The sequence below is a fragment of the Entelurus aequoreus genome, linkage group LG13 (genome assembly GCF_033978785.1).
Source record: "Entelurus aequoreus isolate RoL-2023_Sb linkage group LG13, RoL_Eaeq_v1.1, whole genome shotgun sequence".
Lineage (NCBI taxonomy): Eukaryota > Metazoa > Chordata > Actinopteri > Syngnathiformes > Syngnathidae > Entelurus > Entelurus aequoreus.
This window is the reverse complement of record NC_084743.1, coordinates 19156360-19171359: the sequence shown is the minus strand read 5'-3', so window position 1 is coordinate 19171359 and position 15000 is coordinate 19156360. Positions and strand designations below refer to the sequence as shown.

Genomic DNA, 15000 nt, shown 5'->3' with positions numbered 1-15000 from the left:
CATTAATTAACCTCTTAAGGCCCAAGCTGTTTGTTTACATGCTTTTTTAAATTTCTCTTTGCTATTTGGGCTTATTGGACCCTAATTAGAATAAAAACCAAGAATCATCTTTTGATATGATATACTTAGTCCATAAGTACACAAGTGTGTACTTCATGTGTAGTGACATGCTAATTCTTATTTTTACACTTTTTTCCCCAAATTCCATTGTATGTTATACTCTTCTGACACCACCAGATGGCAGTATAAGTGTCCACACAAGCGGCCATAAGACCCCAATTCAGTAGTGTACACAATTTTGGAAATAAGAGCTAAAAGGTGCTGTCCACGCATGTGGCCAACTAAGCCTTTAGAGGTTTTAAGGATGACAAATCAAACATATTCTAGCATCCAACATCAAAGGACAACCATCGTTGCTCGCTTGCGACGGGAAGCTAACAAGCCAAATACTAGAGTCCGTGAACATTGCTCCAAAGTACGAATTTTGTGTTGATTTATAAATACAAAAGTAAACATTAACATGTGAAAAGGCAGTAATACATGATAAAAACAAGGCAGCAGATAAAGAAGGACTTCCCCGTTTATCCCTTCCTTACCACACAGGAAAAATCCGCCAGTTTTTGCTACCCCTGGCGCTGACGCAAGACAACCCTGTGACTTGCGTCCAATATGTGACAGGGGATGAACAAATATAGTACATGACTCAGACTATAGTGGCCATAAACAGTTAGCTTCTACAGCTGGGGTGCCCAAAGAGCGGCATAGGGACCATCTGTGGTCCGTAACTTGTTTGTCATTGGCCCTAGGCAACGTGCAAAACGTGCAGACATTGGGAAAACAGCAAAAAGTACAATGAGAAAAAAACATATATATATATACATACATATATTTATATATATTCATACATATATATATACTGTATACATATATATATATATATATATATATATATATATATATATATATATATATATATATATATATATATATATATATATATATACATATATATATATATATATACTGTTTACATATATATATATATATATATATATATATATATACATATATATATATATATATAAATATGTATATATATATATATATGTATATATATATGTGTATACATACATATATATATATATATATATATATATATATATATATGTATGTATATATATATATATGTATATATATATGTATATATATATATGTATACATATATATATATATATATATATATATATATATATATGTATACATATATGTATACATATATATATATATATATATATATGTATACATATATATATATATATATATATATATATATATATATATATATATATATATATATATATATATATGTATATGTATATACATATATATATATATGTATATGTATATATATATATATATATATATATATATATGTATATATATATACATATATTTACATTTCTCTATCCTCTTGTTGTGCGGCATGCATCCTCCTCTGTTGCCATTTTTAATATGAAGTAGCGTACAGTTCCAACTTAATCCGTCAGTAGGCTCGCCACGGAAGCGCTAAAAACTACAACAAAGATGGCGGGGCGAAGACGCTGTCGATGTGAAGGCACATCCTGAAAAGACGTTCAGAAAGCGTCTTGAAAACGTTCTGTAAAACAAAATCCATGCAACATTTTGATCAAAGAACCACCATTACATGTTATGTAGACCAGTGGTTTTCAAACTTTTTTTCACCAAGTACCACCATAATGACCAAAAATTAAAATACAGTAGTATAGTAGGCGTAAGTATTCATTTAAACAAAACAAAGGTTTCATTAAACAGTTATATTTACTATTTTTGACCACTATAACATTAGTTTGAACAGTAACACTGTGTTTAGATATAGAAAAAAACACATACTGTATTTTAATCAAGTAATTATTTGGCATACCTCGAAATGGAGCCCCGAAGTTTGGGAATCCCTGATGTAGACTGCAAGAAAGTGTTTTAAATGTAGAAAAACATTCTGAATATGACCCCTACACAGTTATGCATTTTGTTGCTTTTAGCCAGATTCAGTTTTAAGTTCAGTCTTTGAAACCTGGATTTGTTTCCGTGTTGAAGGCACCATCGTACGGTCCACCGGCACCTTCCAAAAAAATCGAAGCTAGCGGAAAAACATTATTTCCCGTGTGTGTTTATATAAATTGTTCAGAGTGCTTTTCTGAATTCTGATCAACATTTGCAATAAACACTGTTGCAACTGCAATAACACCCAACATCTTTTTTTATACCCTCCGTCATTTTTGCTTGCAACAAAGAGAGCTAAGAAGCGAAATAGTTGACAGTTGTGACTGCAAAGAGAGATGACTTCGCAACATGGTGGATATTTTCCCGTCTACCTTGTTACAAATCATAACAAAAAAACAAAATCTAAATTAAGTCGTAAAAATGTATGCATTTCTTCAAGGTTGGCAGGTCTATTATGGATGCACACATTACCCACAATTCCATACTGCTGTACTTTAACTACTTATTTTTCACCATTTATCGTACTTTAGCTAACCATTCCTTCTTCCTTCCTCACATTTATCTTTTTAACACAACCAAAATGATCCTTTAGCAGCTATTTGACTCTCTTTTCTTGAAAACTGTGTAAACCAAGGGTGTCCAAAGTGCGGCCGGGGGCCATTTGCGGCCCGCAGGTCATTTTTTAACGGCCCCACGGCACATTTTAAAAATACGATTGGAAAAAATAAAAACATTAAAAATGGTATAAAAGAGCAAACAGGTGAAATGTAACAAGAACATGTTGCAATGTTTACTCTAATAACGCAAAGCTGCCATGCAGGCTGTTTCTTTCTTTAAAAAATAATAATGAATCAAAATCAATGTCATTATGAATTATTGACCTATTCAAGGCTCCAATTACGTCACATTAAATATTCCACTTTGAGATATTTTTGGGGAAAATGTTGCATATTTTGTGTTTGCCATATAAAAAAATGAGCTGTTTTTTTTAAAGAAGGGCCTCAAACGAACAAACAAAAAACATAAACAACAATAAAATGTATAATTGGCGGCTAGATCTGAAGTTGAGATTATTGAGATTATTGTGTTAATAGTAAACAGTAAAAAAAAATTCTAATTTATTTTTTAACACTTTAATGAGTAGGACGCTTTTGGATCCCCAATAATGTTAGTGTGATTTGTTTTTAAGTGTCATTGCTGAAAAAATAATAATGAATTAAAATCAATGATGTTATGAGTTATTGACCTTTTTAAGGCTCCAATTATTATATAATGTCAAATATTCCACTTAAAAATGTTATTGGGTGAAAATATTGCATATTTTGTGTTTTTTCCATAAAAAAATGGGTTTTCTTTGACAAAAAGAGCATACAACTTAAATCTTTAAAAACGTTATATTGACAGATAGACCTAATGTTTATCTAGAGATTTGAAACTTGAATAATAATAAAAATAATAATACTGAATAATGACACATTTTTTATATTTTTTTGACCAAAATCCTTTGGGGTACCCGGGATCAAGCTTGAGTGGAGGCCTAAATTTATATTTTTTATACATATATTGTATTGGTTTTTTCAATAAAAAAAAATCAAAATGGCCCCGGCTTGCTTTGATTTTTCAGTGTGCGGCCCTCAGTGGAAAAAGTTTGGACACCCCTGGTGTAAACAATCCTTGTTATTTAATTAATGGACAGTAATTTGGTTTGATTTCTACTAATTCCTTCTACTTTCTATGAAAACTATTTTACAATTTTTTTAAATTTTACCTATCATTCACAATCCTTATGTAAGACAAGAAAATCAATGTTTTTTTTTTTTTTTGATGCATTCTAAGTCGTAAAATCCACATGTACCAGCAGCTAATGGGAGTACTTTTTTGCTCCCATAAAGCCCCCTGAAAAACCATCCAAAAACGCCAACGATACTCTATTTACATCTCATGATCTGAATATTAACCAAGTACTAGCAATATTGTTATTATAAGCGCTAACGCAGACAGACTATTTATACATGCATTACATATTGAGCTGCTGCATCGCCTCTGAGTTGGCGAAAGTTAATTCTAGATTATTAACCGTGCCTGCATCTAAATGGGAATATATAAACATCCTATCAGTCGGCATCCCAGTGAGAGCAGACATTGTACAGTAAGTGATTGTTTAATATATTCGTTGTTTGTATTCCTTGGCAATACTTAGTGATTCACTAAAGCTGCATCGAACTTTGGAACGCTCTCCCCGACCATCTTAGAGCACCACAGTCTGTCGACCATTTTAAGAAGGGACTAAAAACCCACCTTTTTAGCACAGCTTTTATCTAATTTCTCTGCCTTCTTGTTTTTAAATGCACTCCTTGCTTATCTGTTTTTTATCCAGTGCTTTCATGCATTTATTTCTATTTTTATCTATGTTTCTGTTGTGTGTCATGATTTCATTTATATTTTAATTTTTTTATTATATATTCTTACATTCTATTTTTTTTTTTTTATACTTTGTAGCACTTTGAGATTTTAACAGATGTAAAGTGCGTTACAAATGCAATTCATTATTATTATTATTATTATTATCTGTGTGTGCTTGTCTTACATGAGGATTGTGGATGATTGACAAAATTACCTAAAAAACTGCAGTTCTCTTTTAATGGTGAGCCAATTCAACTGAACCAGATACAGACTACAACCATAATGAATGACTTAGAAACCCTTTTTTAAATAGAGTTCTGGAGCACACAAACACATTGTTACATTAGCATGTTGTTCCTAGTCTTGTCTTTAGAGGTACACTAGCTAAACCACCTTGATGATTCCACTTCAGGGCTTATTTCCACACACTATCAGTTTAAAGGATGCACAATTTTAGATCCCTAACCTTCTAGGTGTTTTGTTATTGCAAGAAAAATGTTTCTTCGAAGGGAGTTGTTGGCCACAGAGGACACTTAAAAAGTCATCTAGAAATGGTCTCTACAAATGAGAATGCAGATGCAATTTTGGAAAAATGGGATGTGGTAATAATTTGTATTGGAGAAAAAGGGCAGATCGATGAGGCTCCAGCTCGATTGCCTGGAATGAAAGAATGTGAAAGATGGTTGGATTGACTCTCCATTACAGTTAATCGTGAGAACTGATTCATTACATGGGTGAACTGCAATTTCTCATAGACTAGCTGAGCTCAGCTTAAATATGTCAATAAACCAGTGTGTGTTTTTAAAAATGATTATTTAGTGACTGTGTACAATAAAATGATGCATCCCAACACAGTATAGACCAGGGGTCACCAACGTGGTGCCCACTTACCAGTGAGCTGCCTCTATTTTTAAAATGTTATTTATTTACTAGCAAGCTGGTCTCGCTTTGCCCGACATTTTAATTCTAAGAGAGACAAAACTCAAAAAGAATTTGAAAATCCAAGAAAATATTTTAAAGACTTGGTCTTCACTTGTTTAAATAATTTCATTAATTTTTTTACTTTGCTTCTTATAACTTTCAGAAAGACAATTTTAGAGAAAAAAATACAACTTTAAAAATTATTTTAGGATTTTTAAACACATATGCCTTTTTACCTTTTAAATTCCTTCCTCTTCTTTCCTGACAATTTAAATCAATGTTCAAGTAAATTTATTTTTTTTATTGTAAAGAATAATACATACATTTTAATTTAATTCTTCATTTTAGCTTCTGTTTTTTCGACGAAGAATATTTGTGAAATATTTCTTCAAACTTATTATGATTAAAATTCAAAAAAATGATTCTGGCAAATCTAAAAAATCTGTAGAATCAAATTTAAATCTTATTTCAAAGTCTTTTGAATTTCTTTTAAAATTTTTGTTCTGGAAAATCTAGAAGAAATAATGATTTGTCTTTGTTAGAAATATAGCTTGGTCCAATTTGTTATATATTCTAACAAAGTGTAGATTGGATTTTAACCTATTTAAAACATGTCATCAAAATTCTAAAATTAATCTAATCAGGAAAAATGACTAATGATGTTCCATAAATTATTTATTTAATTTTTTCAAAAACATTCGAATTAGCTAGTTTTTCTCTTCTTTTTTTCGGTTGAATTTTGAATTTTAAAGAGTCGAAATTGAAGATAAACTATGTTTCAAAATGTAATTGTCATTTTTTTCGTGTTTTCTCCTCTTTTAAACCGTTCAATTAAGTGTAAATATCATTAATTATTAATAATAACATAGAGTTAAAGGTAAATTGAGCAAATTGGCTATTTCTGGCAATTTATTTAAGTGTGTATCAAACTGGTAGCCCTTCGCATTAATCAGTACCCAAGAAGTAGCTCTTGGTTTCAAAAAGGTTGGTGACCCCTGGTATAGACTATGGAACATGTCGGACTGACTACAATCCGGGATCACCAACGTGGTGCAGTTATTGCAAATTTCATTTAGTGTATTGCTATTTTTAGTGTAAATTTCAAAATGGCAATGCAGTGGAAACATTGATTTACGAACTGAATGTGTTCTTGGACATGGCTCTTTAATAGAAAAGTTTATATAGTGAAGCACATTTCTCCATAAGGAACAACGTAAATATGAATAATGGGTTCCAGTCTTGACAAAATCCATATTTTAGTAAAGGTTTGTAGTCGTTGAACACAATTTAAAAGTGCTAAACAGTACCGTATGTCAAAGAAACATAACAAGGGGGTGATGGATCAGCTTTCTATTTATTAACAAAGTCAAAATAAAAAGCTGAACCGTGTTGTATGCGCTGCTCTGCCAGCATGCACAAACACACACACAAAAAGTCCCTTTGGTGTCCTCACAAACGATCAGAAATCACAAACATGGGGGTATGTAATAATGTCAGTGGCCATCGTTTTTAAAAACCTTGGCTCCAGTAATAATTAATATTACTTAATTGATAACGTTTACAGCAAATTCGACTTAATAATTAAAAAAAAAATAAATGTTGGGGGCTTGTGAAAATGAAACATGGTGATAAATTAAGAAATGTAGAAGTGACAATTTAAGGTATATTGCCACATATTGATAAGTATCTGTTTCTCACCTTGTTAAATCAGATTTGATTTATTACTGTGATAAATCATTACTGTCTAACATTATTTCATGAATAAAGAAATGTATATGGAAAATATAATAGAAAAGTAAACTGAGGACATTTGTTATTTTAGAAGTGAGTATCACACCTTGGTGTTATTCAATACCCGTCAAGTAGCACTTAGTTTGTAAAAGGTTGCCACCCTAAATTGTTCGCAGGTGGGATTGCGAGTGTAATGTTTGCGCATTTGGTACTTTTAGACCAGATTTATTTTAGAAAGTATTGTTCTATTGTATATCTGTGAATAGTTCTGCACGATATGGACAAAAATATATATCTCGATATAGGTAATTTTTTTTACCTACATATATTTTTTTGTCCTGATAATGATCGGGATAAAAGCATCGAATCATACTGTTTTAAAAAGTATTGTTAGTGAATCGTATCATAACCCATGTATCTAGATGCATATGTGATCGCTATATATATATATATATATATATATATATATATATATATATATATATATATATATATATATATATATATATATATATATATATATATATATATATATATATATATATATATATATATGTGTGTGTGTATGTATATATATATATATGTGTGTGTGTGTATGTATATATATATATATATATATATATATATATGTAAAATATGTGTGTGTGTATGTATATATATATATATACAAATATATATATATATATATATACAAATATATTTATATATATATATATATATGTATATATATATATATATATATATATATATATATATATATATATATATATATATATATATATATATATATATATATATATATATATATATATATATATATATATATATATGTGTGTGTGTTACTATACCACAATATAGTATTATACATGAAATAAATGGCAATTTGACTTATCGTTTCTTTTATTTATGAAAACATTTTTTTTTTTAGGAAACAAGTATTTTTTGGCAATGTTTACTATGGTCGTATCTACACGTCTGTGGTGCTGCTGGTCATAATAGACAGTGTCTTTAAACAACAACTCTATTATGCTTGCATGTATTTTCACCATGTTGTGGTTTTGAAGTAACGCCATTTTTTTGTCGTATTTTAACACTGTCTCTGTACTGCTCTTAACGTCGTGTCTAATTAATAGAAAATAATAGACGTGTTCAGGTTGCTTGCAATGACTGGTTTGCATTATATTTTGATGAATAACCTATGGTTGTTTGTTCAATATCTTTTTCTTTTTTTTATCCAAAAAAGGGAGTCTGTTTTAAAAAAAAAAAAAATTTGTTTAGCTTCCATTTTCAGCTCCACAATTTCAGATCTTGATCAGAATTGGTTCAAGTAATGGTGATGACACCCTGAAATGCTGGATGGGTCAACACTTTTTCTTACCCATTTGTGGTTGGGTGAAGCCTCGAGGCGAAAAATGTTTCTCGCCATCAGTCATCAAACTGTCATTACTTCAATTTAGATAATCAGCTCTCCTTCCAAAGAGAAGGGTTTGAGATTACATTTTCATATTATCAGAACCATCCCTTAAAGATCACACAAGATCTACACTAACTATTTGCATGCAGTAATTGTCACTAGTTCAAAGGTTTTAAGTCGACTAGAAACTCTTTTATAATTGTCATTTCAGTTTGTTTTGCAATGGCCACGAATAGACAACAGCTTGGTTATGTTTGAGGCAACGAGACAGAAGAAGTGAAAGTGAAAAAATAATGGATCCATCATCCCGGTCTCCTCCCCCACTGCCGATGTATCACCACAGACTACCATCTGCTGTTATATGTTAACATCTGTGCTGACTGCAGAACCAACACTCTTCTACACACACCCTACACACTGACACAGTCACTTTTAATCAAGCATACACTCGTGGTGTCCAACATTATACACATGTAAACACACATGTTGTACAAACCCCGAAACCAGTGAAGTTGGCACGTTGTGTAATTCGTAAATAAAAACAGAATGCAATGATTTGCAAATCCTTGTCAACTTATATTCAATTGACGAGACCGCAAAGACAAGATATTTAATGTTCGACCTGAGAAACATATTTTTTTTTTGCAAATAATCATTAACTTAGAATTTAACGGCAGCAACACATTGCAAAAAAGTTGGCACAGGGGCATTTTTACCACTGTGTTACATGGCCTTTCCTTTTAACAACACTCGGTAAATGTTTGGGAACTGAGGAGACCAATTTTTTAAGCTTTTCAGGTGGAAATCTTTCCCATTCTTGCTTGATGTACAGCTTAAGTTGTTCAACAGTCCGGGGGTCTCAGTTGTGGTATTTTAGGCTTCATAATGCGCCACACATTTTCAATGGGAGACAGGTCTGGACTACAGGCAGGCCAGTCTAGTACCCACACTCTTTTACTATGAAGCCACGCTGTTGTAACACGTGGCTTGGCATTGTTATGCTGAAATAAGCAGGGGCGTCCATGATAACGTCGCTTGGATGGCAACATATGTTGCTCCAAAACCTGTATGTACCTTTCAGCATTAATGGTGCCTTCACAGATGTGTAAGTTACCCATGTCTTGGGCACTAATACACCCCCATACCATCACAGATGCTGGCTTTTGAACTTTGCGCCTAGAACAATCCGGATGGTTCATTTGCTCTTTGTTCCGGAGGACACGACGTCCACAGTTTCCAACAAACAATTTGAAATGTGGACTCCTCAGACCTCAGAACACTTTTCCACTTTGCATTAGTCCTTCTTAGATGAGCTCGGGCCCTGCGAAGCTGGCGGCGTTTCTGGGTGTTGTTGATAAATGGCTTTCGCTTTGCATAGTAGAGTTTTAACTTGCACTTACAGATGTAGCGACCAACTGTAGTTACTGACAGTGGTTATCTGAAATGTTCCTGAGCACATGTGGTGATATCCTTTACACACCAATGTCTCTTTTTGATACAGTACCGCCTGAGGGATCGACGGTCCGTAACATCATCGCCTACGTGCCGTGATTTCTCCAGATTCTCTGAACCTTTTGATGATTTTACGGACTCCAGATGGTGAAATCCCTAAATTCCTTGCAATAGCTGGTTGAGAAATGTTGTTCTTAAACTGTTGGACAATTTGCCCACGCATTCGTTCACAAAGTGGTGACCCTCGCCCCATCCTTGTTTGTGAATGACTGAGCATTTCATGGAAGATGCTTTATGTACCCAATCATGGCACCCACCTGTTCCCAATTAGCCTGTTCACCTGTGGGATGTTCCAAATAAGTGTTTGATGAGCATTCCTCAACTTTCTCAGTCTTTTTTGCCACTTGTGCCAGCTTTTTTGAAACATGTTGCAGGCATCAAATTCCAAATGAGCTAATATTTGCAAAAAATAAAGTTTTCCAGTGCGAACGTTAAGTATCTTGTCTTTGCAGTCTATTCAATTGAATATAACTTGAAAAGGATTTGCAAATCATTGTATTCTGTTTTTATTTACCATTTACACAACGTGCCAACTTCACTGGTTTTGGGTTTTGTATTTGTGGTCGTGTTATTATTTGTCTGAGAGTAACTCTGGTGATAAAAGCTAGTTTAAAACATGTAGCGCTAAAATTGACCAGTAAAGGGTGATAACGCTACACCTTAAATTTAATTGTGATGAGTCACATACATTGTGTGCAATGTTTGATGTGACTATGGTTTCATTTCTATATGCGTTTTTTTTTTTTTATATACACTATGGATGTTATTTATATATAATACACAATAGGAGTTATACTTTTTTAATGTTTAATTTATGCTTATATTTTCAGTCTTACAAACCTAAGTGAAGGAAGAAGTGTAACGAAATACAACTGAGGAAAGGAAAACAATTCAAAAGAAAGAAAATCAAACCTCAACAAATCTTCTGGAGTTTCTGTTTCTTCATGCTGTTAACTATCTGTCCAGCTGCACACACTGGGAACGAGTAGCGAGGGCAGAACAATGACGCTGGTTGTTGAGAAACATTACATTTGTATCCAAACAGCATTGTTGGGTATCAACTTTCTCATGATCAGTTGACATCTTTACCACACAGGAGTTAGGATTGTAAGACATGTTGTCGTTTACTTCCTGCTAATACCGTCACCGTTGTGACCTCGGACTGTATTGTCCCTCTCATCTATCTGCTGTAACCTTTGCATGCACAAACACACTCTCTCAAACACCGGGGCAGCGTAAGGCCTCTGTAGTCATCTCAGGGGATTTCAGCTGAATCTCTCATTTTTCTCTCTTTCACTCTGTCCTCTGTTTACTTTATGAGCGCCACATTCCCGCGGTTATGTCTTTATTACGCAAACAAATACATGTTACACTGTGCAACATCACAAATAAGACTAGATGAGGCAATTCCTGAAGGAATTGTGTGTGAATGCTCCAATGCTGGAGTTGAACTGAAATGCTGATAGAATGTAGAATGAATGTAAGAATAGTTTGAATGTTGGAATGTTGAAGAGTTTGAATTTCCAGGAAAAACGGAATTTGGTTTGGAACTTAGGAAAGTGTTAGTTGGATGAGTGGAATGTGTTGGTGTTGGAAAGGTTTGAATCGGATGAAAAATGTGTGAATTGTGGAACTTTGAAGAATGTCACATTCATTTCAATGGGAATTTCATAGAAATTTGGAGAATTTAGGGAAACGGGAATTTTTTTGAAAATGCTAAAAAACTGGAATGGTCTGAATGAGTTCAAATGGTTGGTGTTGGAATTTTTCAAAACGGTCGAGAAATGTTGAAGTAGTAACATTTTTAATTGAGAAATGGTATTACGGAATTTTGGGAATTTTTGTATTTAAAAATGCAACTTCGTTTTTTGTCCTGATTAAGAGGAATGTTTTGACGGTGGAACGGTTGAAGTGGGTTGAAAAATGTGGGAGGAGTAGTTGCCAGAAAAAAGGGTTTGAAAAAAACGGGAATTCTGGGAATTCCTGGAATTTTTTAGAACTTCGAACAATTTTAGTTTGAATGTGCAGTATGAGTGCAAATTGTGGAACTTTGAAGAATGTCCCATTCATTTCAATGGGAATTTCATAGAAATTTGGGAATTTCGGAACAACGGGAATTTTTTGGAAAATGCTATAAAACTTGAATAGTCTGAATGAGTTGAAATGGTTGGTGTTGGAATTTTTTAAAACGGTCGAGAAATGTTGAAGTAGTAACATTTTTTAATTGAGAAATGTTATTACGGAATTCCTGGAATTTCGGGAAAACCAGGAATTTTTCCAGTTCAAAATGCAACTTCGTTTTTTGTCCTGATTAAGAGGAATGTTTTGACGGTGGAACGGTTGAAGTGGGTTGAAAAATGTGTGAGGAGTCGTCGCCAGAAAAAAGGGTTTGAAAAAAACGGGAATTCTGGGAATTCCTGGAATTTTATACAACTTGGAAAAATTTGAGTTTGAATGTGCAAGATGAGTGCCAATTGTGAAACTTTGAATAATGTCCCATTCATTTCAATGAGAATTTCATGGAAATTTGGGAACTTCAAGAAAAGCGGGAATTTTTTTGAAAATGGTAAAAGACTTGAATGTTCTGAATGGGTTGAAATGGTTGGTGTTGGAATTTTTCAAAGCGGTCGAGAAATGTTGAAGTAGTAACATTTTTAATTGAGAAATGGTATCACGGAATTCCTGTAATTTCAGGAAAACCGGGAATTTTTCCAATTCAAAATGCAATTTGTTTTTTTTCCTGATTAAGAGGAATGTTTTGTCATTAGAACGGTTGAAGTGAGTTGAAAAATGTGGGAGGAGTAGTCGCCAGAAAAAAGGGTGAAAAAAGGGTTTGAAAAAAAACGGGAATTCTGGGAATTCCTGGAATTTTTTACAACTTGGAAAATTTGAGTTTGAATGTGCAGGATGAGTGCGAATTGTGGAACTTTGAAGAATGTCCCATTCATTTCAATGGGAATTTCATGGAAATTTGAGAATTTCGGGAAAAGCGAGCATTAAAAAAAATGCTAAAAAACTTCAGAATGAGTTGAAATGGTTGGTGTTGGAGTTTTTCAAAACGGTCGAGAAATGTTGAAGTAGTAACATTTTTTTTTGTGAAATGGTATTACGGAATTCCTGGAATTTCGGGAAAACCAGGAATTTTTCCAGTTCAAAATGCAACTTTGTTTTTTGTCCTGATTAAGAGGAATGTTTTGACGGTGGAACGGTTAAAGTGGGATGAAAAATGTGGGAGGAGTAGTTGCCAGAAAAAAGGGTGAAAAAAGGGTTTGAAAAAAAAAGGGAATTCCTGGAATTTTATACAACTTGGAACAATTTTAGTTTGAATGTGCAGGACGAGTGCGAATTGTGGAACTTTGAAGAATGTCCCATTCATTTCAATGGGAATTTCATGGAAATTTGGGAATTTCGGGAAAAGCGAGAATTTTTAAAAAAATGCTAAAAGACTTGAATGTTCAGAATGAGTTGAAATGGTTGGTGTTGGAGTTTTTCAAAATGGTCGAGAAATGTTGAAGTAGTAACATTTTATTTGAGAAATGGCATGACGGAATTTCGGGAAAACCGGGAATTTTTCCAGGTCAAAATGCAACTTTGTTTGATTAAGAGGAATGTTTTGAGGGTGGAACGATTGAAGTGGCTTGACAAATGTGGGAGGAGTCGTCGCCAGAAAAAAGGGTAAAAAAAAAAGGGTTTGAAAAAATACGGGAATTCTGGGAATTCCTGGAATTTTTTACAACTTGGAACAATTTTAGTTTGAATGTACAGGACGAGTGCGAATTGTGGAACTTTGAAGAATGTCCCATTCATTTCAATGGGAATTTCATGGAAATTTGAGAATTTCGGGAAAAGCAAACATTAAAAAAAATGCTAAAAAACTTCAGAATGAGTTGAAATGGTTGGTGTTGGAGTTTTTCAAAACGGTCGAGAAATGTTGAAGTAGTAACATTTTTAATTGAGAAATGGCAAGACGGAATTTCGGGAAAACCGGGAATTTTTCAAGGCCAAAATGCAACTTCAATTGATTAAGAGGAATGTTTTGAGGGTGGAACGATTGAAGGAAAACCGGGAATTTTTCCAATTCAAAATGCAATTTGTTTTTTGTCCTGATTAAGAGGAACGGTTGAAGTGAGTTGAAAAATGTGGGAGGAGTAGTCGCCAGAAAAAAGGGTAAAAAAAAGGGTTTGAAAAAATTTCGGGAATTCTTGGAATTCCTGGAAATTTTTACAACTTGGAACAATTTTAGTTTGAATGTGCAGGACGAGTGCGAATTGTGGAACTTTGAAGAATGTTCCATTCATTTCAATGGGAATTTCATGGAAATTTGGGAATTTCGGGAAAAGCGAGAATTAAAAAAAAATGCTACAAGACTTGAATGTTCAGAATGATTTGAAATTGTTGGTGTTGGAGTTTTTCAAAATGGTCGAGAAATGTTGAAGTAGTAACATTTTAATTGAGAAATGGTAAGATGGAATTCCTGGAATTTCGGGAAAACCGGGATTTTTTTCCAGTTCAAAATGCAACTTTGTTTGATTAAGAGGAATGTTTTGATGGTGGAACGGTTGAAGTGGGATGAAAAATGTGGGAGGAGTCGTCGCCAGAAAAAAGGGTTTGAAAAAACGGGAATTCCTTGGAATTCCTGGAATTTTTTTGAACTTGGAAAAATTATAATTTGAATGTGCAGGATGCGTGGAATATGTTGAAGGTGGAATGGTTTGAATCGGTTGAAAAATGTGGTAATGGTGTTTGAAAAATGTCCCGGAAAACATAGAATTCTGGGAAATCTGAGAATTTTTGGAATTTGTCAAGAAAAAGCCCGCGATTTACCGAATAGGCTGAACAGTTTGACGTTGGAACGGTTTGAATCGGGTGAAAAATGTGGAAGGTAGAGCGCGCCAAAATATAGAGAAGAAGTAGAAGAATAAATAGATTAATTTTGGTGTAGAAAACCATATGTGAATACAATAGAATAAAATAGAGTTTTATTGCCATTATTACAG

At 33.3% G+C, this 15000-nt stretch overlaps 1 protein-coding gene across 2 annotated transcripts in view; it reads left to right on the top strand.

Moving 5' to 3' along the window:
* pard3bb (par-3 family cell polarity regulator beta b) overlaps nt 1–15000 on the top strand; it is a 422709-nt gene that overhangs the window by 93477 nt on the left and 314232 nt on the right. The gene's annotated exons all lie outside the window — the stretch shown is intronic.